Consider the following 27292-nt stretch of genomic DNA (forward strand, 5'->3'; position numbering starts at 1 on the left):
TTAGAACATAGCCATATCCATTTGTTTACATACAGTCTGTAGCTATATTGGCCATAGTGCTGAGTAGCTGTAACACAGACTGTATGTGACCCACAAGCCTAAAGTATTTACTATCTGGTCCTTTAAGAAAAAGTTTGCAGATCTCTGACCTACTGTGCTAGTTGGCTTTCACTAGGTTATACTGCAATAACAAACTGCTTTCCAATTACAGGGGCTTACAAAAACAAAGATTTATTTCTCACTTTCATTACCTATCACTTGTGAGAAGGCTGTGGCTCTGATTTGGGTCTTCTGCATGGACTGATGAAGTATTCCCTATTAGAATATACCATGCTTGTGGCAGAGAGAAAAGAGCATGGCTGAATCTCACAATGGCTCTTAAAGTTTAACCATGACTGTACACAGTTACATCACTTCTGCCCACGTTTTATTGGCCAGTGAAAATCACATGGCCCAGCCTGACATCACTGGATAGAGAACTGAACTCTCCACCACAGGAGGCACTGTGAGTTACCTGATTATGTGCAGGGATGTGTGATACTCACACAGAGAAAGAACAGTAAGTGGGAGCAATAATACAACTGATCAGCTGAGCAGTTTTGAGGGGAAAAGAACCAATGGATCTCAAGGATCTCAAGAAATCCTGGTGGGCAAGTGTCAGCTCAGCACTATGAAAAAATTCTTAAAAGACCATGGATCTAGTATAAGTCTCTCTCTGAACCTCAGAGTCCTTCTCTATAAAATGAGGTAATCAAATTTCATCACCATTTTCAACCTTTTCATATCGACACATTTTGAACATCAATTCCTTCCCCCACCAATGACAACTTCTTTGAGTCACTATAGACTGAGAAGATGTCTTTGGCTAAAACCGTAACATTCATCAACTGCAAGTCACTGTTTACTGTATCTAAAGGTAATCTTGAGACAATTATGAATGACAGGACTTCTCCTCTGGGATTGCTAATTAACACTTGAAAAGATTTGTACAGGCTGATAGGGAGATGGGAGCAGACATGCTGCTTTAAAGGCAGTTTTTCTAAAATTACAGATGCCTAAATTTATACCACAGATAGTGATAAAGGGACTGGCACTAAATTCACTAGATGGCAATCATCCGTTAATCTGTGTGTCTCTGTGGCTTGAGGCTGTCTTGTTCAATATTGTATTCTAGGAACTTAGTACATAGTTGATGCTCATTAAATATTTCTGGACTAATTAATAAAAGGAATCATGTGTTCCATAATGTTTTAAAATAAATTTTATCTTTTCTGACAATTAAGTCCATGCATACGTTTGAAAAAAGAATGGTTAACATAAGTGTAAGTGAATCACATTACATGGTTGGTTTATTGATGTTTGGATAGATTTTCATTACTTACAACTCACAGCCTTCAGGGATCTCTGGCCATGAGTCGGGATTACCGCACCAAAGAAACAGAGAAATCAGTCCTATAGTGCAAAAACTAGTCTAACACATTCCTTCTCATTTAGTTCAGAGTCTTTATTCCAACAGTATTGCTCACACAGGGAGTAAGCTATAATTGAGGAATTAAAAATATTATCCCCGCCTTCAACAAGTTTCTCACTAAGGTTAGCAATCAATCTATAAGTTTGTAAAATACTTCTGTGTAAACAAGACGAGTTCAAATCTCCAGGTGGGTCCCTGCTCTGGATAAAGTCTAAATGAATAAATGATTGAATCTATAGACTTTAAAACTGTGTGCTTTGTTTGGTTGTCTGATCAGATATTTAACTGTGTCATCGTCTATTTCTAATCCTCACTATGCATCAAAATCACCTCACCAAAACTTTAAAAATATAGGAGAGGTGCCTGGTCCATACTGGATTCTAATTCAATTGCTCAGATTGTAAGAGGGGGATGAAAAAGGCAAACAACGTCAGGACAATGTTATGAAAATCGTTTGATCTCATGGAATCTCTGGAAAGGTCTCTGGGACTCCTGGGGGGGTCTCTGGATCATACTTTGAGAACTGCTGGCCTAAGATAGGGGATACATATAAAGATGGCTTTCATGGATATAGAGTCTGCTAGCATCTCTTCACTGAGTACCTCTACAATGTTATAAAAATACCTATCTTGGAGGTAAAGCCAGAAATTAACTGTTGCCATTGTCTCCTCATGTGCCTTTAGAATGAATACCTGAAGCAAGCTATGTTTCCTTGAAGATAAGTGGTTGCATTTGGTTACCCAGATCAAGGTTTCAGAAAAATGTGATTAAAAAAAATGATATAAAGTCATGAGAGACAGTGAAGTCTTTAAGAGTGGAGGAGTTGTTTTGGAAGGATTTGAGTTAGTGCTACAGAGCAGATATCTTAATCAATCAGATATTTCCACAAGGTGTGTTGTGTGTGTGTGTGTATGTGCACATGTGTGCATGCTCTGTCATGGCCGCCTCTTTGGGTGTGATAAGTAGAACATAAGAGAGGAAACAGGAGGCCTAACTCAGGCTTTCAGGGCATTGATAATTTATTTCAGAAAAAGAATCTTAGAAACAAGTCTAAGTTGGCAAACAACTACATGTTACCTCTTGTGGGAAATTATGACATGTTAGAAGAATTCAGAGAAGAAAGAAAGGAGGAAGAATAATTGGGCAAGTCTTCACAGAAGAAATAAAGCTTTTCTAGGTATTTACAGAGGCATGAAAATGGGGAAGGGAAGGTATGAGGTCGGGGAGACAGGGGCATGGCCATCTCCAGAGTGGGTCTGAAGACCTCCTTCCTCGACAGAACACAATTATGTTCAGAAATGATCTTACAATAAAATGAGTAATAACAAAGACCAAAAAAGAAATGCAAACATAAAAAACTGTCTTTTATATATAATGAGGCCCATAATTATTATAAGACAAAAAAGAAGGAAAGGTCATGGATTAATATTTTAATTAAAGTATTTCTACAAAAGGCATAGAAAAGAAGCACTTTGAAAGGAGTGAGCTCCACAAGGGTTAGAGAAAGATTTGCACGTAAAGTTGCAGTAAGCCCAACCTTGTTTCTGTGCCCGTACCGTTCTTGTGTTAGCCTTCCTCATTTTGAATTTACAGTACCCTTGAAACACAAAAATATGTCGTGTTCTGGGGCTTAGAGACACAGACTGTGCTGGAAGCAAACTCAATTGATTCCAATCCTTATAAACTTACACTTTGTATTTGTCAAGATTCTCCAGAGAAACAGGACCAATAGGAGATTATTGAAAGTGAAAGTCACTCAGTTGTGTCCAACTCTTTGCGACCCTGTGGACTACACAGTCCATGGAATTCTCCAGGCCAGAATGAATACTGGAGTGGGTAGCCATTCCCTTCTACAGGGGATCTTCCCAACCCAGGGATCAAACCCAGGTCTCCCACATTGCAGGCGAATTCTTTACCAGCTGAGCCACCAGGGAAGCCCAAGAATACTGGAGTAGGAAGCCTATCCCTTCTTCAGTGGCTCTTCCTGACCCAGGAATCAAACCAGGGTCTCCTGCATTGAAGGTGGATTCTTTACCAGCTGGGCTACTAGGGAAGCCTGATTGTAATTATGGAGGCTGGGAATGCCCATGATCTGCCATCTGCAAGCTAGAGACCCAGACGTGCCAGTGGCTAATTTAAACCAAGTCCAAAGGCATGAGAACCAGGAGAGCTGATGACATAAATCCTAATCCAAGGGGAGTAGACAATGCGATGAGATGTTCCAGCTCAAGCTGAGGCAGAGAAAAGGGTTGAATTCCTCATTCTCTGCCTTTTGTTCCACTCAGGCCTTCATTGGATCAGATAATGCCTGCCTACACTGAAGAGGGTGATCTATTTTACTCAGTCCACTGATTTAAATACTAATATCACCCAGAAACACCCTCACATAGACATACCCAGAAATAATATTTAATTTGGGCACTTCATGGCCAGTCAAGCTGACACATAAAATTAACCAACACACACTTAATTATGTATAGCTGAGTCTGAAAGTATAGGGAGTCATATGACAAAACTGGGAGTTCCACAAATTAAATTCCAAGTATAAGACCATATTTATGAAAGAATAAGTCATAAATATGCTATTTTATTAAGACCCAACAGTCATTGCATCCATTGTTTAGAACTTAGATAACAAAAGAATTTCTAGAGACTATATTCCATTTAAAGTTATTATAAAGTATAATGAATATAAATAACAAATCACTATGTTGTACTCCTGAAAACAATATAATATTGTAAATCAACCATACTTCAATACAAAAAAATTTTAATTAAAAAAACAGTTTTCTAGGGAGGAATATTATATTCATTTAGAATTGTTTAGAACATGGGGGAAACAAAATACAGATCAACTTTTAGTCAGTTTTATTAATGTTTTTAAAACTTCCACAGACAACACACTCCTTATTTACTGCATCTGAGGCCAGGTGCACTTGTGGCCTCACCCAGGTTTACCACCAGAGGGGTGAACATCGAAGGGGAGAGTAGGAACGTGGGGTACAGGATGGGAAAATCCTGCTCTAGGCCCCACAAGAGCTCCCCCCATCTTTTTTCCCTTCAGTTCCTTCATGACTGTAACTGGGTTTCTGGTGGGAGGAAAGGAACCAGCGGCTATAGTGTGGGCACTGACTGTTCTTGGGGCAACTTTCCAGTGGAGGCTCAACAGACAACAACTATTCAGTCTGGGACAAAAGTCATTAATAAGCCCTCCAGAAGAATTCCCAGCTGCTGCCCCATGCTTTTGTTTATTATTTGCCTAGATTTTAAATTTTGGATATTTTCTGTATCAGCCCTTTATTACTTTCCTCAAGGGTCAATCCTACCTACCTTTCTCTAAGCAAACAACCCATGCTTACTTCCCGAGCAAATGACTACAAGGGGGATAAGAGCTCCCAAGCTTTATGGTCCTGTCTATTCCTTGTCCTGTGCTTCCCAGTTTTCCCTCAAGGAGAAGGGGATTGGCTGTGAAACCAAGCAGGACCCTTCTGGTTACAAAAGCCTCTCCATGTCCCCCATTTATTGTTTGCAGAAAAAGGATTTTCTCCCAGGTCTCCCCTGAGTTCCCAAGAGCAGACTCGAACAGATATAGTTACGGAAGAGAGGGAATTCATAAATAAAGGAAAAGCAATCAGGCAAGAAAAGTGATGATAGCTTAAACTATAGTTCAATGATAAAACAGAGTCCTAGTTCTTAATCAAGGGATAGATATAACAATCCGATGCATATCCTTGAGTTGTTCTGCAGAAAGTAAGACCCCCCCACCCCACCCCAATCAGACAGATGATGGTGACTACATGCTCACCATAAGTATATACACCCTAGACTAGTTGGAACAAGAAGGGTGATGATTAAGATTTCAGAAACATCACCATGTTACCTCACCACCAACCAATCAGAAGAAAGATCATGAGCTGCAAACCTTACCCCAAGGTTGCCTTCAAAAACAGAAATGGAGTACAGCCATATGAGTAAACAAGGATGTCACAGGCATCAGTGATTGGACCCTCAACAAGAGCTGGTGAGCCCTAAGGGCACACAGGAAGGAGAAGAACACCTGCCATCTGACAGCCATCAGACTGCAGCCACTCCCTATGGTGAGCCCCAGTGGAGCTCAGGATATGAACAACACAGGACACTGGCCAAGATAGCTGAGACACTTATGAAAGCAATGATTTCAGTGAGCCCAGGCTCTTACATTCTCTCATACAAAGAAAAGCACTAAATTCCTTAACTTGGGATATCTGGCTTCCTTCATTTAACAATAATCTTTTGACGTTCAGGCTACAAAACTTCTATATAACCTGGCTCTTCCCCTTGCTCTCTCAGAACAGCTCTCTCAGCGTGACTTGAGATGCTGTCTCTCAGGCTTGAAGTCCTAAAAATTCCCACTCTCAACTTTTAGGTTGTGACTATTTATTAAATCAACAAAACACCTTCCTTGAAAGCCATCAGGGAGTTTGGGTCTTTTGAGCATGAGTTGCCTATTTTCTTTGCTTGGTATCCTGCAAATAGACACCATATTTCCTTTTACCACAATACGGTGTCAGTAAATTAGATTGGCTTTGCTATGCTGCGGGTGAATGGACCCAAGTTCATTCAGTTCGGTTACAGTCAGATGTGATTTCTTAGTGTCATCCCTTGATGACCTTTCTTGTCTGGTGTTTCAGCTCTGTTGTGTTCCCTGGGCTATTAAGCCATCAATATCTCTTAGGGAATTAATAGGGTCTTCAGAGTCTCAGGTTGGCTCCCCATGTTTAACTGCTCCTAGGATAGACTGTGGGGATTTTCTATTAACTTGCTAAATATATCTGCTGTTTCTATCTTCTATATATAATTAGAGTCACTAGTTCAGACCAACAAAAATATTGAATAAAATTCAAAGTAAAGCTCTAACAAACCTTTGGAGAGCAACATTTCTAGTCCCTGAGCTCCCAGGCTGTTATTTCTCTAGCAGAGTAAATGGCATTCCTTTTATAGCTTCCTCATCACTCTAGAAACTTAAAAGTCCCTTGTCCTAGGCTGAATAGCTGAATTAGTGACACTAGATACCAGGGTTATGAAGGTAGAGACAAAAAGGTGTTTTTCCTAGAGGAAATGCTTTAAATACCACCCCTCCCCTTCAATAAAATAAAAGGAAACCAGGTGGTTCATTGTAAACAATGTATTTAGCCTTCATGTGAAATCTAAAAGAAGGGGAAGGAGTTTATCTGCCTCCAATGCAAGTGATTTATGCCTTTAGGACTTGCAAAAGGATCTGGGAAGAGTTGGAAGGCAATGAATCTATGTGGCAAGCATGCAGTGAAGAGCCCAAAATGATCCACATGTATAGTGTATAACATTGAAGGGGAGCACAATTTGTCACCCCAAAATATGCCACTTTGGCATGAAGATTATTTTGAGCTAAAGGCAATCAAATTCTAGCAGATTCAGGGAAAGCTCTTCACCTCCCCTCAACTGCCTACATTTACACTGGATGGGGGCCTATACCAGGAAAAGAGCTATAATCAGAGATACCTTTCTAACCTAAGAAATTTCTGTAACAGGGCAGCCTTTGTTTTCCAAACATTGCCTCTGCCATCCTGTGAACTGCCTTCCATCCCTTTGTACCTCAGACTCCTACCCCTTTCCTTAGCTCAGGATGTTATTTAAGCCTCAATTACCTGTCTGTCCTTTGGGTCTTATACTTTCTATGGGGCTCTTCGGCATACAAATATCTATTTTTCTCTGGTTAATCTATCTATGTCAGTATAATTATTAGACCAGCCAAAGAACCTTGAAGAAGGGAACATTTTTACATCCCTTCTATGTTATGAATAACTAGGTTTGTTTTGAGGTATGAACCCCTTTTATTACTTGTTTAGCCTTCTGATTATGTCTCTCATGCCACAGAGCTGCTGTGTGATAATGCGTGTGTGTGTGTGTGCTCAGTCGTTCAGTTGTGTCCAACTCTGCCACCTGCAGCCTGCCAGGCTCCTCTGTCCAAGGGATTCCCCAGGCTAAGAATACTGGAGTGGGCTGCCATTCCTCTCCAGGAGATCTGCCTAACCCAGGGATCGAATCCATGTCTCCTGCGTTTCCTGCATTGGCAGGTGTTTTCTTTACCACTGAGCCATCAGGGAAGCCCCGCTATGTGATGGATGTTCATCAGATCAAGGGCTACAAAAGTCAAGATTCAGGAATTTAGATTTGTTTGAATAATATCTATAGAGCAAATTGCTTTCTAGGTGAGCATTAGAATGAGGAGGAACTAATTTAACTGTCCAATTCTGGTATTTATGACTATTTATTCCAAACAGGGTCACTCAGAAGTTTTAAACATATTCCATGACTGAAAACTGAAATAAATGAACTCCAGGTAATTCTGTATGAAGGGGTATGCCAAACATTCTTTGAAACCTACAACTACTATCCCTCCCTATCTCCATACACTAGAGTCAGTTTTTGCCTAATTTTCTTCTGAAAGTAGTTGTCAGTTCCAAGCAAATATTCATATTTGTGATAAAAATTATCCTCGAAACTGTTAGAGAAAACACTAACTGAAACCACTTGCCCTGGCCAGGCAAGATAGTAGCCACTTGCACGAGTTATCTTAGAACAGGAGGTCCTGATAAGGAACATGGAACTAACAAGCTATAACCAACTGGAAGAATTTGGGAATGGTCAAAAGGAAGAGAGGCTACTCCAGTCCATATGCTCTCCCAGAATCCTTCTCACTGGAATCCATCTTGGCTGAGTGATGTGCATGCCACCAGGAAGGACCCTAAGTCAGAGTGATTGGCTAGAGAAAACCCAGAAACTAAGCCCATCACCATAAAACCCAAGACTGCAAGCTACATGGCAGAGCAGTTTTCCTGGGTTCCCCAACCCTGCTGCTCTTTGACTGGGCACCCCTTCCCAGTAAAGTCTCTTGCTTTGTCAGTATACATGCCTCCTTGGACAATTCATTTCTGAGTGTTAGACAAGAGCCCACTCTAATACCCTGGAAAGGGTCCCTCTTCCTGCAACAAAACCTTCTCTTTTATCCTTCAAAATTATCTCTTGCAGGCAATTTTTACCTGTATAAAATGGCATAAAACACTGTTAATACTAATTCTCAGTAAAATTCACGATAGAAAATGTATCATTGAGCACATTTGTAATATTAGAAACATAAAAATTGTGGTGACCCCCTCAGACTCCCATTGTTAGTATAAAGATGATTTTTAAATGAAAACATTTGAGCTACAGAAGATATAGAAAGAAATCTTATCTAAACTTCTTTTATCGGACTAAAGCAGAGCTTCCCCAAAATACAGCTGCTATTAACCTCCCTCTGAGGGACTTTTCTGCAAATTCAGCCACCATGGAGACTTGAGCGCCTCCTTCTATTTGCATCACAAAAGCCCAAAAGAACCTTCCATATTTTCAGACTAAAGCCCTAACACCCCTCCACCCCCACTCCCATGCCTGTTGTTAAGATGGTATCTGAACACTTATCTCCGGTATTTGGTAAGTTGCTGAGCAGCTCTCTAGTGCATGTGTAAATAAAGTTTTTCTTTCCTTCTGTTAGTCTGTCTGTTTTCAGTTAATTTGCAGGACCCAAACTGCAGGTCCCAAGTTTGAAAAGGAAAAATTTTCCTCCCACCAAGAGCAAAGGGAAGCTTTGAAAATAAAGTGAAAATGAAACTCACTCAGTTCAGTTCAGTTCAGTCGTTCAGTTGTGTCCGACTCTTTGCGACCCCATGGACTGCAACATGCCAGGCCTCCCTGTCCATCACCAACTCCCGGAGTTCACTCAAACTCATGTCCATTGAGTTGGTGATGCCATCCAACCATCTCGTCCTCTGTCATCCCCTTCTCCTCCTGCCCTCAATCTTTCCCAGCACCAGGGTCTTTTCAAATGAGTCAGCTATTTGCATCAGGTGGCCAAAGTATTGGAGTTTCAGCTTCAACATCAGTCCTTCCAATGAACACCCAGCACTGATTTCCTGTAGGATGGACTGGTTGGATCTCCTTGCAGTCCAGGGGACTCTCAAGAGTCTTCTCCAACACCACAGTTCAAAAGCATCGATTCTTTGGCGCTCAGCTTTCTTTATAGTCCAACTCTCACATCCATACCTGACTACTGGAAAAACCATAGCCTTGACTAGACGGACCTTTGTTGGCAAAGTAATGTCTTTTTAATATGCTGTCTAGGTTGGTCATAACTTTCCTTCCAAGGAGTAAGGGTCTTTTTATTTCATGGCTGCAGTCACCATCTGCAGTGATTTTGGAGCCCCCCAAAATAAAGTCTGCCATTGTTTCCACTGTTTCTCCATCTATTTGCCATGAAGTGATGGGATCAGATGCCATGATCCTTGTTTCTGCATGTTGAGCTTTAAACCAACTTTTTCACTCTCCTCTTCACTTTCATCAAGAGGCTCTTTAGTTCTTCTTCACTTTCTGCCATAAGGGTGGCATCATCTGCATATCTGAGGTTATTGATATTTCTCCTGGCAATTTTGATTCCAGCTTGTGCTTCACCCAGCCCAGCGTTTCTCATGATGTATTCTGCATATAAGTTAAATCAGCAGGGTGACAATATACAGCCTTGACGTACTCCTTTTCGTATTTGGAACCAGTCTGTTGTTCTATGTCCAGTTCTAACTGTTGCTTCCTGACCTGCATACAGATTTCTCAAGAGGCAGGTCAGGTGGTCTGGTATTCCCATCTCTTTCAGTCATGTCCAACTCTTTGCAACACCATAGACTGTAATCCATGGAATTCTCCAGGCCAGAATACTGGAGTGGTTAGACTTTTCCTTCTCCGGGGGATCTTCCCAATCCAGGAATCAAACCCAGGTCTCCTGCATTTCAGGCAGATTCTTTACCAGCTGAGCCACAGGTGAAGCCCAAGAATACTGGTGTGGGTAGCCTACCCCTTCTCCAGCAGATCTACCCAACCCAGGAACAGAACCAGGGTCTCCTGCATTACAGGCGGATTATTTACCAACTGAGCTATCAGGGAACACTTTTTGAAAATAAATAGGATATTATTTGATATTCCAGTGCATTTCATTCATGAAATTTCTGAATTCAAAAACGATAAAGTTAATAAGTGAATATTGAAACCATGAAGTACCCATGAAGGGCCTTCCTGGTGACAGACCCATCTGTGCTTCCCATTTCTTGTTTGTAGAAAAAGGCTTTGTCTCTTAGGCCTTCCCTGAGTTCCAAAGAGCAAACTCAGGCAGTTACTAATTAAGGAACTGAGGAAATACAGAAAAAAAACAAACAAAAACAGTCAACAAGAAAAGTAATGATAGCTTAAACAATAGTTCAATGATAAAACAGAGCCCTAATCTCTCCTCTAGGGATAGACATAACAGCCTGATGCATATCTTTGAGCTGTTCTGAAGAAACTAAGACCTTCATTCAGGTGGAGGGTGGTAGCAGCATGCTCACCACAAACACAAGGACCACAGACTCCTTGGAAGCAGAAGGTTGATGACAAAGATTTCCAAAACCCCACTCTATTACCTCATCACTGACCAATCAGAAGAAACTCCACGAGCTGATTACACATCCTGAAACTCTCACCTCTATCATTACCTTAAAAGTTCTTTCCTGAAAGTTACTGGGGAGTTCAAGCCTTTTGAGTATTAGCTGTCTACTCTCTTCACTTGGCACCCTGTAATAAATGCTGTACTTTCTTTCACCACAAGCCCATGACAGTAGATTGGATTTGCTATGCAGAGGCGAGCAGACTTAAGTTTGGTGGATAACTTAAGTGGATAATATTATTATTACCTTACTAGATGTATTAAGTGGTGTGGTTCCAGTGCACCAGGGACCTCAAAATACTTCCAGTGGACAGGAAGTTCATACAATTTCCTGGAAAGCAATTTTTCAATAAGTACCAAGAGCTTTAACCATGTATGTGTCTCTAGACATGAAAATTTCATTTCTAGACATCTAAGATAATAAGATATGTTCTCAAATATTTACTTAAAGAGCTACTCAACACAATATATATTTATTTTTCAAGGTCAAAACTTACTAACAACTTAAATGTCCAATAATAAAGAATCCCTAAATAAAATGTTAAGCAGTAAAATAAAGACAAAAAAATGGATATAATCTAAAGTTAGTTGGATATATATGTTTGGGAAGGCATTTAGGAGGAAATACATAATAAAAATTCTAACAGTTGTTTTCTCTAGCATGGAGAATTACGAGTGATTTGTTTCTTCTTAATAGAAGATAAAAAAATAAAAGGCCAAGCTTTGGTAAAAGACCCAACCAAAATATACCTGTCAACTAAAAAATTTGTCACAACCCGAAATCAGTGAGAGCTGTGGCATTTCTTGCCCACTGAGATGGCAGGAAATATTTCACCTCACATACCATAGTTACTTACGGACCCAGTTAGCAAACACCGTCTGGAGAGTTGAATCAAGGAACTGCAGGGACTTAAAGCTTTTTCAAAAATAAAAAAAAAAATAAAAATAAAGGGCACAGTACAGTTAACTAAAGGGGCTGTTTTATTTGAAGGGGATTCAGAATGAGCCTCCCCCCAAATGCACCGCTTTGGCATGCGGGTTATTTTGAGCTAAAGACAATTGAGACCTGCAGGCTCAAGAGAAACTTCTGCCTCTCCCTTAACTACTGAGAATAATTTCAATTGTCAGTCTTGCTCAGATTGAGAATCATTACCACAGATATATTTTATCTGAGCGACCCACCTATATAGCAAAGCAAACATCTAATTACCAAACATCTGTTCTTATTGTTCTGTGGATTGCCCTCTAGCACCCTTTGAAACCCTATGCCCCTCTCCCATTCCTTAGCACAGGATGGCAATATACACTTCATTTTACCCTTCTGTCTTTGAACCTCTCTTTATGTGGGTTCCTCCTATGTATGAAATTAAATTTGTTTTTCTCCTGTTAATCTGTCTCATGTCTATCTAATTATTAGACCAGCTGAAAGAACCTTTGAAGAGTAGAGGAAAATTCTCCCCAATATTATCAATATACAAACAAACTAGTTTACATTCATATTTGCCCAACACAATTTGAGTTCCCATTGTATACAAAATCCCATCAACGTCTTTTACTTTTCCTTCTCTTGTAAAGACAAAATTTTCATTCTTGAAATAAACTACAAGTTATCACAGAATGGGTTAAACATTAAAATGTTAAACCATACAGGGATGTGTTACAGAAGTTTCTGCTGCTAACCATAAAGATAACATTTTAGAAAGGAGAGGAAATACAATTAAAAATCCAACTCTCCAATTATCACACCATCTTTCTAATGTAGAAAGTGCTGGAAATAAAATCCCCAGCCTCTTAGTATACTGGTAAGGAAACTTAAATATTTATTATTTCTAATTTTAATATACAACTTAAAAAGATTGCCTGAGGAACTGCCTACTATCATAAATTTTTATCAACATAATTAATAACAGTAGCAGAGCCAGGAACTAGTAATGAGGCTGTAAACTTAATTAAGAGCAATAGTTACAAAGTGAGTCGCACTTTAATAGACTGAAGAATCACTTGAAAGCATTATGCTGCCGCTCAGATTCTGTGCTGTTTGCCCTGAGTAAAAAAAGCTCCCTGTCCAAATGAAGTCACTTCGGAGAGCCAAGAACCATATCAGAGCTGCATTTAAACATTAGACTTGCATTTAAAAATCCCCAAGGAATGAATTTCGGTAAATCTTTCCACTGGTTAACTCACAGTTGATTTGCCTGCTCACTGGTTTGCTGTCAATGAGAATAAAAGGTGATAAGCATCAGGGCTGGAGCTCTAACAGCATTAAGTGTAGAGGCAGAAAATCATACTAATAGGAAGAATTCCCTCAATCTAAAAACTCAAGATTCTGTGGAAATGCCAGTTTTACAGGGACATTGGAGATGGGGGCTAAAGTCACTATTAGGCTACATATTCCAGGGGTTTCCAAAGTAAGCAAAAAGCATATGTATAAAAAAAGATTTATATAAGAAAGTCCATAACTGCTTTATCATAATTACCTCAAACCAGATACAGGTCAGGTAACCATCATCAGATGAACGAATAAACAAATTGTGGTCTCTCCAACAGTGGGATACTACTCAGGACTAAAAAGGACACCAATTACTGATATATGCAAAAAAATGATGAATCTCAAAAATATGCAGAACAAAAGGCTTACACGAAATAGTGTGTAATCTACATAATTATCCCAAATAGTATACACTCAAGAAGAGGCAAAACTAATGCCTATTGAGAAAAATCAGAACACTGGTTACCTCTTTGTGAGGTATTACACAGGACTATGCATTTGTCAAAACTCACTGAACAGAAAATTTAAATTTGTGTATGTCATTGCACATAAGTTTTACCTAAATAAAAACCATAAATCAACATTAAATTCCAGATGATGCTGACATGTTTAGGGCCGACTATACCGATTTTTGCAACTTACTTTAAAATGTATCAAAAATAAGATGAATAGAGAAATGGACAGATGGATAGACAGTGACAAATATAGCAAAATGTTACTTGTGAAATATAGGTGGCAGGTACATGAGTACTCACTGTACAATTTCTTCAGATTTTCTGTTTGTTTGAAAAGCATCCTAATAAAATGTTGGGAGGGTTCATCACCACCCTCGCCTCCCTCTCATTTTGCCAAGCAATTTTAAGATATTAATAAAATGACAGTATGATACACAACAGCTATAAGAACACATTTTTTGATGTGTCATGAAAATTGTATTGTCTATAAATCTTGCTTGCTTTCTTTAATCATTGAAAAAGGTACAAAACTCTGGCAGTAAGTAGCTCCATTTGATTTGGAATAAGATATTATTGTAATGGCTTTTAAGAATCTTTAGAGAAAATAATCCTACTCTCTAATATAATAAATGCAGGATAATTTAGCATCTCTATATCAAAGGTTCATCCGGTATGAAGTACTGGATACGAATTAAAGTTCTGTGGCTTAGCCATAGAATAAAATATAGAGTATACACCTACATCCATTAACCAGTTATTAACAACTAGCAAATTAGCAGAGTATATTAGAGTCATACAATCCATCCCGGATTTGGGGTTACAAAAAGGCAACTCTTGGACAATTTCTTTTTCTTAGATATTAATGTCTGAAATGCAGATTTCTACCAGGTAAACAATGTCACCTTCGGATGTGACACTACAGATGAAAATACTTGAAACAAAAATGAAAAAGGAAGTAGAAATTGTGACTGATACATGATTCCAGCTATCATCTAAAAAATATTGTTTCCTTCTTCAGCATCAAAGTTTATTTCAATCATGCCCAAGAAAGGCCTTCAAGCTTCTTGTGTAACTGTGGTCACCAGCTCTAGTTCCCACCAGGCTAGCCTGGTGCTTTAGTAAGAGGAATACAGTGGGCTTCCCCAGTGGCTCAGCAGTAAAGAATCCACCTGCAATACAGAAAACACAGGAGAGATGGGTTCAATCCATGGATCGGGAAGATCGTCTGGAGGAGGGTGTGGCCACTCACTCCAGTATTCTTGCTTGGAGAATCCCATGGACAGAGGAACCTGGTGGGCTTCAGTCCATAGGGTCCCAAAGAGTTGGCTATGACTGAAGCGACTGAGCACACAGCACAGGAACACCAGTCCCCCTAGAAAATGCCCTGAGTCTTCACTTGACTTTCATTTGACCCAGGTTCTGTTAGATTTCCATCCCTTCCACTGCCCCACCAGAGGCTGGGGTGTAGTTTTACGTCTTCAGGGCTTCCCAGGTGATGCTAGTGATTAAGAACCCAGCTGCCAATGCAGGAGACATGAAAGATAGATGTTTGATCCCTGGTTCGGGAAGAACCCCTGGAGAAGGGCATGGCAACCCATTCTCGTATTCTTGCCTGGAGAATCCCGTGGACAGAGGACCAGGTGGGCTGTGTTCATGGGGTCACAAGGAATTGGACACAACTAACTCAGGTGACTTAGCGCACATGCATGCACCATTTCTCCAGAGCCAGACAGACCTGGAATCGTGTGTCTGATCATTCATCCGCCCAAAACATATTTATTTTGCCTGCACCTACATGGTGCCCTGCACTGTTACAGGTGCTGGGAACATAATAGTGAATAAAACAGAGATCCCACTGCAGTGGAGCTTTCAGTCAAATTAGAGAAACTGACAATAAACAAGCAACTAAATGCCTACTACATAGGATGGCATTGTAGTTGGCATGGCCTAGTTTACTCAGCTCTAAGATGGGGAATCGGAGAAGGCAATGGCACCCCACTCCAGTACTCTTGCCTGGAAAATCCCATGGATGGAGGAGCCTGGTAGGCTGCAGTCCATGGGGTCGCTAAGAGTCAGACATGACTGAGCAACTTCACTTTCACTTTTCTCTTTAATGCATTGGAGAAGGAAATGGCAACCCACTCCAGTGTTCTTGCCTGGAGAATCCCAGGGACGGGGGAGCCTGGTGGGCTGCCGGCTATGGGGTCGCACAGAGTCGTACATGACTGAAGCGACTTAGCAGCAGCAGCATCAAGATGGGGAATATAATACCTTCTTTCCAGTGGAAGGTAAGGGTGACAATATGATGCTTTCCCACTTTTCTTATCCTTCCCCACAAATCTGGAAATGGAATAATAACGTCTTACAGCCATAAAACAAAAATAATGGACTAAAACAGTAATATGCAAAGACATCACAAAGAGAAAACATACTCTTAAAGTAAGATGACAACTCGATTTAAGAGCCAGTATTAAAATATCTAAAGAAAGCCTGTATTAGCTCAATTAGATGCCAACCAGTGTTGGAGGTACTGAAAGCAGAGACTGAGAGGCTGGACGTCCCCTCACCATGGGAGTAGCTGTAACATTCAGCCTCAGACTCTCACAGGTCTATGGCCCAGCCTGTAAGATCTCCTACCTCATCCAACCTTGGCTGCTTCATGCTCAAAAGTTAACCTGATCTTAAGTTGTGTTCTCATATAACCTTGCCTTTGGAGAAGGTGCTCTGATCAGAGAACACATGTGTCTTGTTCTCAGGGTTATTTTCTTTATCACTGTAAGATAAGTGGCTAACAGTCCTGTTTTTATTTTAAATTTATTTCTGGTTGTGCTGGGTCTTCCTCAATGTGCATGGGCTTTCTCTACTTGCGGTGAGCAGGGGCTGCTCTCTAGTTGCGGTGCATGGGCTTCTCAGTGCAGTGGCTTCTCTTGTGCAGCACAGGTTCTAGGCACATGGGCTTCAGTAGTTGCAGCTCGTGGGCTCTAGAGTGCAGGCTTAGTAGTATGGTGCATGGGTTTAGTGGCTCTCAGGCATGTGGAAGCTTCCCAGACCAGGGATCAAATCCGTGTCCCTTGCACTGGCAGGTAGATTCTTACCCAGCACACCACCAGGAAGTCCTGTTTTCATATATGAGTTCTTTATGAGTCAAGATAGTGTGTCAGTCTCCTAAACATCCATTCATCTCTGGTTACATACCAGAATTTTGAACCTACCCAGTAGAGATCCAGATCTCAGAAAATGATTACCCTTTAGAGGTACAGTCATTGTGTGGGGTCCTGTCAGGGGGCCAGCCTGCTTTAACTGCTTGCCTAACTCAAAGTGCAAAATTGAGTGGGGAAATTAAGAGCGGTGTATGCTAAGTGCTTATCAACACAGGAGCATAACAGGTGCTCAATAAAATATACAAGCCACACAGCACTATCAGGATTCAGCTCGCAGTCTTTCTAGACAGAGAACTTTGCTGTCAAGCAAACCACAATCATGCCTCTCCATTCCCTTAACCAACCCTAAGCACAGCCGCTACCTGTGAATGCTGGGGTTGAAATCCTGCCTACGGACACTCAGGAAAGATGTCTAGCTGCCACATGTCTCACACCATCACTGCAAAAAGCCATGGTCCTGGAGATGTGCTTGTCTCCCACAGAGCCCAGATTAACTGATGCTCTTATCACAGGCAGAGAGGCTCATTGTGCTCCCCCCAACTTTAGCCTCTGGTCTGTCTCACACAAGCCCGTGACCCTCTCCCTTCCAGCTCACTGTAAAACCGGAGGTAGGCACCACGCTGTCCCTTCTCTCTCTCTAAGGGCTCATACAGAAACAGACCTGCCTAGCATGCACTAAGAAACGTTGTTTAGTTGCTCAGTTGTGTCTGACTCTGTGCGACTCCATGGACTGTATCCCGCCAGGCTCCTCTGTCTATGGGATTTCCCCAGCAAGACACTGGAGTGGGTTACCCTTTCCTTCTTCAAAGGATCTTCCCAACCCAGGGATCAAACCTGTGTCTCCTGCATTGGTAGGTGGATTCTGTACCACTGAGCTACTACCCAGTTACTGAACACAGTATTATAAGAACTGTGCTCATTTCAAGGACACAAAGGATCAACCCAGATCCTTTGATGTGTATTTAAACTGAAGTGACGATTCATAGGCAGAGATTGTGGGAGCTGCTGATCTCAATTCATTTTTAATATAGTTTCCACATTGATATACAGTTTTTAAAGTTCCACAGTCCTTGCAGTCCATAAATAATTGACCCACCTGAGAACTGCCTGTGCTCTATCCTCACGGAGATAAATCCTGAGACAGCATGTGATAGCCAGAGAGTCTCTGATGCAAAAGGTCAAGTGGCAAATAAAATTTATCTGGCTTAGCCCTCAAGAAATGCTTGAGCTTCCATCTTCTATATTCCTTCCCAGAAGTCCTCTACTTTATAGTTTACATACCTTCAATGACAAGGAACTCACTTCTCTACAAACATAAGGGCAAAGATATTGGCATTGAAAATAGAAAGGTTGGGACCTGAAGTGTGATGGTATGAAGGGTTTGCCTACTATGGATAAAGGCCTCTTTGGGTTGAGTTCCTCTCTGCTAATTCCATCCAGGATGGATTCAGGCCTTCATACCACCCCAGGCCACAGCTCATTCAAAAGTTATGCACCCCAGGAGCTATCTCATCACTCCTCACACCCCCTCGGACCACACACTTACCCCTCATGGGCACCCATGTTCTGTTCGGTGCCCCAGGAAATGTGGAGGCTGCACACAGTCAGCCTCCGTCTCGCCAGGACCTCTAAGTGCAGTTGCTCCACTGTCTGCAGCCTCAGCTTCCACTCCACCACTGGCTTCTCAAGGCCCCTCATCACTTCCTCCCTGCTTGAATCTTTCCCCCTCCACTCATCTCCCTCTGATACCTCCTGCCCCATCATATCTGCTGAAACCCTTGACCTGTGGTCAGTAAAGTCCTTGGCCTTCTTCCATCTTTCACAGGACACTTCTTCCACCTTCTGGCCTCAACCCAGACCTGCCAAACCTTCCCTGAGGACACTACTTCCGTGTCACCTCTCAGGCGGAAGGTGCCCATTCTCTCACATTCTAGGTGATGCAGGCCCAGAGGAGCATGTGTTTTCTTGGTTCTTATATGTACCATTTCCTGATCAACAGCCTTGAGATCTCTATTTGGCAAAACTAATACAATTATGTAAAGTTTAAAAATAAAATTAAAAAAAAAAAAAAAAAAGAAACCTGAAGGGAGAAAGGAAGAGAATGAATCACGAGGATATTAGGAAGCAAATGTTCCAGGGAAAGAAAGCAATGTATGCAAAGGTCCTCAGTCAAGAGCCTACCTAACATTCAGCTAAACCTAGTCTTTATGCCCCTCTGCAGCTGTCTGCTCCCACCCTCTTAGTCCTACTCCCTGACTCAGGGAGGACTCTGAAACCTGGACCATGGTCCTGCTCCCCACCCCTACCTGTTCTGCCCCCAAGGTCTGTACCAACATTGAAGACCCCTCCCACCGCCTCCTGCTCTCCCCCACAATAAATGCCTTTCTAAGGTCCTGGGCCACCTTGATCTTTGCCAGCAAGCACTTCAGTAATACATCCCTTTGGTCACAAGCCAGCCTTGTTCACACCAGGTACTGCTTTCAGATCATAAATTCGTCTTGCCTGGATTATGGTAACAGTGTCCTAACTGGTTTTCTTCTACCTTTGTCCCTTTATTGTCCAGTCCTCACGATGTCTCCAAAATGACCCCCATAAAAGGTAAGTCAGATGACTTCATTTCTCTGCTCAAAACTCTCCACTGGATGTACACCTCACTGAGAGTGAGCACCAGAGAATTTATGATGACCTACCACACCCAACTTGACCTGTCCTGGTGCCTCCTATCTTGTTTTTTTTTTAAGAAGAAAATTGGCTTGTAATTTCAAAAGGTTTTGGGATTTGATCTTTTTAGCTTATGAAAATAAGAATTAAAATAGAAAATAATAAAAGTTGAAATAGGTCATTCTGAGTACAGATTGACCCAGAGTGGTCAGTCACTCCGATTATAGCAGGCCTGTGTGGACACATAGGGCTTTTGCCTTTAGACAACAACAGATGAAGTTGCCCACTGCTCCTGGGTCAGCATAGGGGAAGCACCTTCTCCTCCTGGATCATCTTCCACCATTCTCTCCTCCTTACAGGGAGGAACAGGCTCCTGCCTCAGGGCTTCTTTCCCTGAACACCCTCTCCTTTCAGTTCTTCAGGTTCCTATTTAAACATCACTTTATTAGAAAGCTTTCCTTATGATTATATCATTCCAATTCTTGCCCTGCCTGGCCACATTGCTCTATTTTGTCTAATCACTTTATTTTACTTCATAGCACATGTACCACTAGACCAGCAGCTATTTTATTTGTTAAAATTATTTATTAGCTGATGCTTCTTCCCACCAATGGAACATAAGCCCCATGAGGGCACAGAGACTTTGCCTGTTCACTTCTGTATCTCCAGCACCTAAAACAGTGCTCACCAACCATGGTTATTGAATCACTGTGGGAAGAATAAAGAAACTCCATTGTACCACACTCACTCTCTTACCTCCAATAAATCTGCTTTTTGACTTTTATCAGTCAGTTCAGTTCAGTTCAGTTGCTCAGTTGTGTCCAACTCTTTGTGACCCCATGAATCGCAGCATGCCAGGCCTCCCTGTCCATCATCATCTCCCGGAGTTCACCCAAACTCATGTCCATCAAGTCGGTGATGCCATCCAACCATCTCATCCTCTGTCATCCCCTTCTCCTCCTGTCCCCAATCTCTCCCAGCATCAGAGTCTTTTCCAATGAGTCAACTCTTCGCATGAGGTGGCCAAAGTACTGGAGTTTCAGCTTTAGTATCAGTCCTTCCAATGAACACCCAGGACTGATCTCCTTCAGAATGGACTGGTTGGATCTCCTTGTAGTCCAAGGGACTCGCAAGAGTCTTCTTCAGCACCACAGTTCAAAAGCATCATTTCTTTGGCGCTCTTCACAGCTTTCTTCACAGTCCAACTCTCACATCCATACATGACCACTGGAAAAACCAAAGCCTTGACTAGACGGACCTTTGTTCGCAAAGTAATGTCTCTGGTCTTCAATATGCTATCTAGGTTGGTCATAACTTTCCTTTTTGACTTTATAGAAACTATCAATTCCTTGATAGTTAAATGAAACCACAATAATGCTAACAATTCAAAATTAATCTGGTTAATCTAGTTAATTAATTAATTAATCTAATTAATCTAGTTCAGTGACCAACATTATTTATTTCATGCATTATTTATTTTAACCTATGTGGTTGATATTCTTATTATTGACACTTTATAGTTGGGAAGTAACTTCTCAGTGCAGCCTTGGCCCCGAGGGGCATAGCTCCACCATTCTTCAACAGCATCTTCTGCATCATCTGCCCTGTAGCCTTCAGTATTCTTACCCTGACAGTTCCCTCATCTTGTACTTAACAGTTCACCTCTACTCCTATATGCTGGACACTTAGCTCTGCTGAACTGAAGAGGAAAAAAATAATTGAATACCATGCAAGTTCGTTTGCAGAGCTTGTAGTTTCTGTGAGATGTGCTTTTCCGTGCCATTATGACTAGGCTAAGGTACCCAGTTATTCAATCAAGCAATAACCTAGCTGTTGCTGTGAGGTATTTTGTAGATGTGTCTGTCAGCAACAGCTAGCTGACTTTAAGTCAAGCAGATTGTTCTCAATAATGCTAGTGGATTGTAGCATCTGCCTGTGTCTAAGAGTTTCCACCCTGGACGTCTGCTCTACAGATACAGTTTCCACAACCGAGTAAACCGACTCCTTGAAGTAATTCTCTTTCTATAGATGTGTGTGTACATATATGTGTTTGTGATTACACAGACATATTTTGTACATCCATCCTATTTGTTCTGTTTTTCCAGAGGACCCTAACTTGCCTCCACCTCAAATCGCATTGGGTCTTCCACATGTCTCAGCAATTCTTTTCACTGTCCTGAATCCATTACATCTCTCAACACCCTTCAAACCTTCAACTAGCTCTTCACGCTCCCCACTCTGTTCTACTCTCTTTCAGTAGGAGATGCTGTTTTCTATTTCACAAAGATAATTATAGCTATTGGATTTGAACTCCTCACAACTCCAACTTCACACATATGAACATCTCTCTGCTTGTAGTCATCATTGTCTTTTTCTCCCAACACTGACCATAATTCCTGGAGGGGACAGCTATCAGTACCAGGTGACATCCCCTCTCTCCTCACCTAGAGAGAAGCCACCTAATGCAAGTGGAACATTGTTCTGCCCAGTCCAGCATTATCCCTTCCTTTGGAAGAATCATTTCTCCTTTTCCATTTGGTTGTCAGCTGCCAACATGATACCCCAATCCCATGACCATCAGATAATGAGTAGCTCATTTTATCATAGGTAGAAAACAAGAAGTTCATGTTATCATGAGTAGATGATAAAGAGTTGAGTACTTCATAATATACTCCATGCCCCTGAACAAGTGATTGGTCCATGGGATTGGCATAGGATGTAACCTAGGTCAAACAGAACTCTTCCCCAGTAGGGTTTTATACTGATGGTGGAGGTACAAATCTTAGCCCTCACACAAACCTCTGAGCTGTAAGGATATGAATCGGGATCCACCAGTGACCATATGAAGACCATGAGTTCAACACACAGGGAAAAGGGGAGAGGGAAACAGTCCTGATCATACTGTTTGAGTCCCAGAAGTCTCAGAAAGGAGCCGTATTCCCAAACTTCCCAGATCATTAAGCGAATACAATACACTTCATGTTTTAAGTTAATCTGACCCATGGGTCTGTCACTGGCATACCAAAGTGCTAACTACCATAGGAACAGGTTTTTTGGAAATGTGGAACAAGGACCTAAGAGATTCTGTTCGTCATCTGGGAGAGCCAGAGCCAGCATCAATGCCCTGCCATACCACATGTTTACCAACATGATAAAGAGCTATGCTGTGACTGCTGTCCTTCCAAGCACAGACCCGAGGGTGGCTCTGGGAGTCACCAGCATACAAAGGCCAGTGCCAGTCTCTGGGGACAGAGGGACACTAATGACCACAAAATGATGTGATTTTCCACACCAGGGTTAAGATCTACTCCACCAAGAGAGCATAGGGATAGGAAGCACTGGATAGGGAGGGTGTGGGGAGATTAGTGAAGTGACTATTTTAATTTTTATTTAAAAGTGAAAGTATATGGGACTTCCCTAGTGGTTAAGGCTCCACACTTTCAATGCAGGGGATGCAGGTTCAATCCCTGGTGGAGAAACTAAGATCCCATATGCTGCGTGGTGTGGCCAAAAAAACTTTAAGATAATAACTAAATAAATATGAAAGTATATGGGTGTTTTGACTCAAAATTGCCCAAAGATAAAAACATTTTTAGGAGGGTTTATTTTACTGTGGTTTTGCAAGGTGTTAACACTATCATTCACAGATAATGGGTTATGGATACAAAGGTCTCTCTGTATTATTTCCTACAAATGTATCTACAAATGTTTTCTTTACGTCTTTGGTCTCACAAGGAAGGAAGAGACAACAGGAGCAACCATAGAAGAAGAGTAGAAAGAGTAGGAAAACATCTTAAATTTCCATCTCATTTTAATGGCACCAACAGCAATCAAGTTAGCCCAGCTGGAATCTTGGAAGTCTTTGTCTTTTTCCTTTCCTATGCTATCTCTTTGCTCTGTCTCCAATCCTATCGATTCTGCTTCTAGCATCTCCGTGAACTCAGTTCCACTGCTGCTATTGCCACAACTTCCTTGTTGATGTCCCTCCAACCTCACCTTGCTCTATTTCTACTGAATACAAGCATTGTCTTTCTCAAATAAAAATCTTATGGCACTTCTCTGATTAAAATCTGCCAGTGGCTCCCTACTAACAACAGGAGGAAGAACACATTATTAACATAGCAACCTATCTTTGTATGTTTATATTCATCCTCAGTTACTTGATGTATTCTGTCTTTCTGGCTCCCCTAGGGACTCCTCCTTATCTAGCGAGATTCAGTTCAAACACCTCTTCCACCATTTGGCTTTCCTGGCCCCCTCCTACTAAGTTAGGTGCTCTCTCTAATCCCAGGATACCTCTGTCTTTATAATTATTGGTGTATGAACTGATTTTCCCTCCTCTCCAGGGAAGTACCTGGAACACTCTTGTGCTTATGAATAGTTTGAAGAATGGTTGGTATTGGGAAGAGACTCAAGCTTTTTAAGGTCACTGACAACCAAAGTGCCAGGAGTTTGGTGAGCACCTTAATTCACTTTTTTTTTTTCATTATAATATTATAAACCAGGGTATTTTTCAAACTGGAAGCATCTAATTTTACTATAAAAATAAGATGAGAAATAGGATTCACTCTACAGAAGTTTTCCTTTATGTCAATTCACTTGAACAGATGCAATCCAACATTAATGTCAAACAACAGCTTCATAGTTTAAGTTGCTTGACAAACACAATTGCAAGAATCAATCCCTTTGAAAGAAATGATGCATATCTAGTGGAGAGCAGTAGACGGAGGTTGTGTACATATTTGCTTGGTCTGATTTATCGGGTGTCCTCTTCAGTAGTTCTCAGACTTTAAAGCATATGGGAGTCACCTGAGGCTCTTACTGATGAAGACTCAGATTCAGGAGGGGTGGGGTGGGACCCCTTCTAACAAGCTCTTAGGTGTTGCTGATGCCATGGTCCACGGACCACATTTTAAGAGCCTCTACAGTGCTTACGTGATAAAAATGTTAGTTCCAGGCCCCCCAAACATGACGTCAAGCCATGGCGTCATGGCTTGAAAAGTTTCCCTTTCCTCCCATAGACCATGTAGACACATCCACTTAGGTGTCATGGTTTAGCTCATTAGAAGATAGACGAAATCATATTCTTGCTCTGGTACACTTAGATACGACATCTAAAGTTTAAAACTTTACCATCTGACATGAAATGCTAAACAAGAACATACCAATTAAAATGCTCCTTTCTTTAAAAAATACCACATTTGAAGGCCAATTTATAACTTGCTTTAGAAACTGCTAAATGCCTAATTAAAAATGATTTCAGTGACATTTTCAGCTTTTTATTTTTTCCTTTGAAATTTCAGAGACAGAGGCTGATTACTTTCATGAGAGGGGTGGGCATTGGTTATAGATTTGAACTTTTACTTATTCTTAGCTTTCCAGAATAAAGTGAAAATTACATCTAAACAACCCTTGACTCTGAGGAATTCTTTTTTTAAGCAAGAAAATTGGATTCTATTCTACAAAGCACTTGTTTCTTCAGAGACTTCAAGATGAGCCATAACAGTAGCAAGAATCCTAAATTTTAATGGCTATAAGCTCCGAAAGCTACTAGAAAATCCAATTTACAGAATGAGCCTAAGTGTTCATTAACAGGCACTTTCATTAAATAAAGTATATGCATAAATATTACAGAATACCAGCAGTCAGTAAACATAATAAAATAGATGTATCTATTTATATAGATAGATAAGATATATTAAGGGAATAAATCAGATTTGATCACACTAAATATAGTATGATCCTATTTTTGGGAAAAAAAAAAAATATATGCTAGAGTAACACACTCCAAATAATATTTGGTGGTTTTGGCAGTGGTGTTATAGAAGACTTGATTTTTCTTTTTTTCTGAAGTGAATAGTCTTTTAAAATTTTGATTTATAATGGGCCCAGACTAAGCTATGGGCCATTTTCACATATCCCTAGACTAAACTCTGAGATTGAAAAACCCAGATGCTAGAAAACACCATCTTCATTTATGGTAATAAAATACAAATACAGAGGTTAAAACTGACAAAGAGCCCAAGGTCCTCAATGGGGAGGACAAAGTGCATCAAACCTGCCTTTAAAAGTGGTTTCCACCGGGCCTTGATTAGCTAATAGGGGAAATATCTGGACCATGCCACCCAAGATGGGTTAAGTTCCTTCTATTCCTGTGGCATAACAATTATTTTTTGTGGCAATTCCAAAGATTTGAAGGTCTGGGTTAGGCCTTGTTGCTGTTGTTTAGTTGCTAAATGGTGTTCGACTCTTTGTGTAGCCAGCCAGGCTGCTCTTGTCCGTGGGATTTTCCAGGCAAGAATACTGGAGTGGGGAGAAGGTTCCTCAATACTTTCTTACAAAATGCTCTGATGTTTTTGTTGCATCTGATTTGCCTCTCTGTCTCTTCTTGCAGGCATCATCTCAATCTTTAGTTAGCCCGGAAACAATATTATTATTAACCACACAGATTCCTGGACCTTATCCCCAGTAGCCCGGACTGTGGCCCAAGGGCTGGCAGTGTTGTTTTTTCTTTTTTTGTACAAACTTCCCAAATGATCCTGATGCAAATGGTCTTCCTACTATATCTAGGGAAAACCTGGCCTAATGTAAGCCTTTGTTCGATTGCAAAACTCCCTTCTGGGTGGGATGAAGCAATTACCCTCTCCCTCTGGTGTAAACTACCTTCCTTCCTGACTCTGGAAGATCTGGCTTTCCAAATTATCCCCTTCTATTACTACTAGATTGGGTAGTGTCACCTTTTCTCAGCTGTTCCAGTTAAACCTCCTAGACTCTACCTGCAGGAATATGGCTTTTAAATAGATCACACCACCCTGAACCACAACTGATACGTGTTCTAAGCAGAGACACCACTTAACACACTCATTAGAAGCTGAACACAAACAGATTTCTTCTTATCACTGACAGGGACTAATGACCATAGTGAATGAACACTTTAATTTAATCTATTAGGGGTGACAACCAGAATTGTGATCAAGACCCAACTAATGAATCTGCTAATTGAGCTTTGCAGCTACATTACAGTTTGGTTTTAGATCATTACAAGAATCTCTTTAAGAGATGAGTTATCTGCAAGATGTTAAAACCAGAAGGCTAAGTTTCTTTGCTGTTCTCTTACTGCCTTCCATAGTAAAAACTGGGAAGAAAATCCCAGAGTTTTCCTTTTTAGGGTTCACAGACTGATCATTTGTTTCTCAAGCTCGTCATGAAGACTAATGAGAAATTTTCATCAACAAATCTGAACTCTTGAAGGGAATGTCTTCATAGAATTCTAAGCAGCTTTAATTAGCATGCAGTAAGACCTCATTAATTTGGATTCCACAAACACAGAATTTGTTATAATTGGTTTTAAAAAATTACAATAAATTTGAACTTCTGTGGAAAGCTGTATTAAGAAAATTAATGAGATAAATAAAACTGCTCAGGAAATATTTAACCTTAATGAGTACTCAGTTTTGGAACTGAAAGGAAACTTGAAGATCATTTTATTGAGGTGATTCATTCACAGCTGCACAGTGCATATTAAATCAATTAGCACTTAAGGCTCTTCTCTTCCAGTCCAGAACTCCCTTCATCCTATTGATTACTATTGCTAAGATCACTATTAGTCAGATGTGTATCTTTTTTTTTTTTTTAAGGTGTTCTTTTTTTTTTTTTTTCACAGTCTTAGTGTATCTTTTAAACTCAATGAATATTAGCCAGTTACCTATAGCCCAATTTTTTTTTTTTTTTTTTTGCTGGGTTCTGGTTACA

General features: G+C 40.8%; 1 protein-coding gene and 1 long non-coding RNA gene across 16 annotated transcripts in view; both read right to left on the bottom strand.

Annotated features, from left to right (window-relative positions):
* The window catches only part of RGS6 (regulator of G protein signaling 6), a 639493-nt gene that overhangs the window by 298254 nt on the left and 313947 nt on the right, over positions 1 to 27292 (bottom strand). The gene's annotated exons all lie outside the window — the stretch shown is intronic.
* LOC123327976 overlaps positions 1 to 27292 on the bottom strand; it is a 53631-nt gene that overhangs the window by 24309 nt on the left and 2030 nt on the right. The window lies entirely within an intron of this gene.

This window comes from Bubalus bubalis, chromosome 11 (assembly GCF_019923935.1).
Source record: "Bubalus bubalis isolate 160015118507 breed Murrah chromosome 11, NDDB_SH_1, whole genome shotgun sequence".
Taxonomy (NCBI): Eukaryota; Metazoa; Chordata; class Mammalia; order Artiodactyla; family Bovidae; genus Bubalus; species Bubalus bubalis.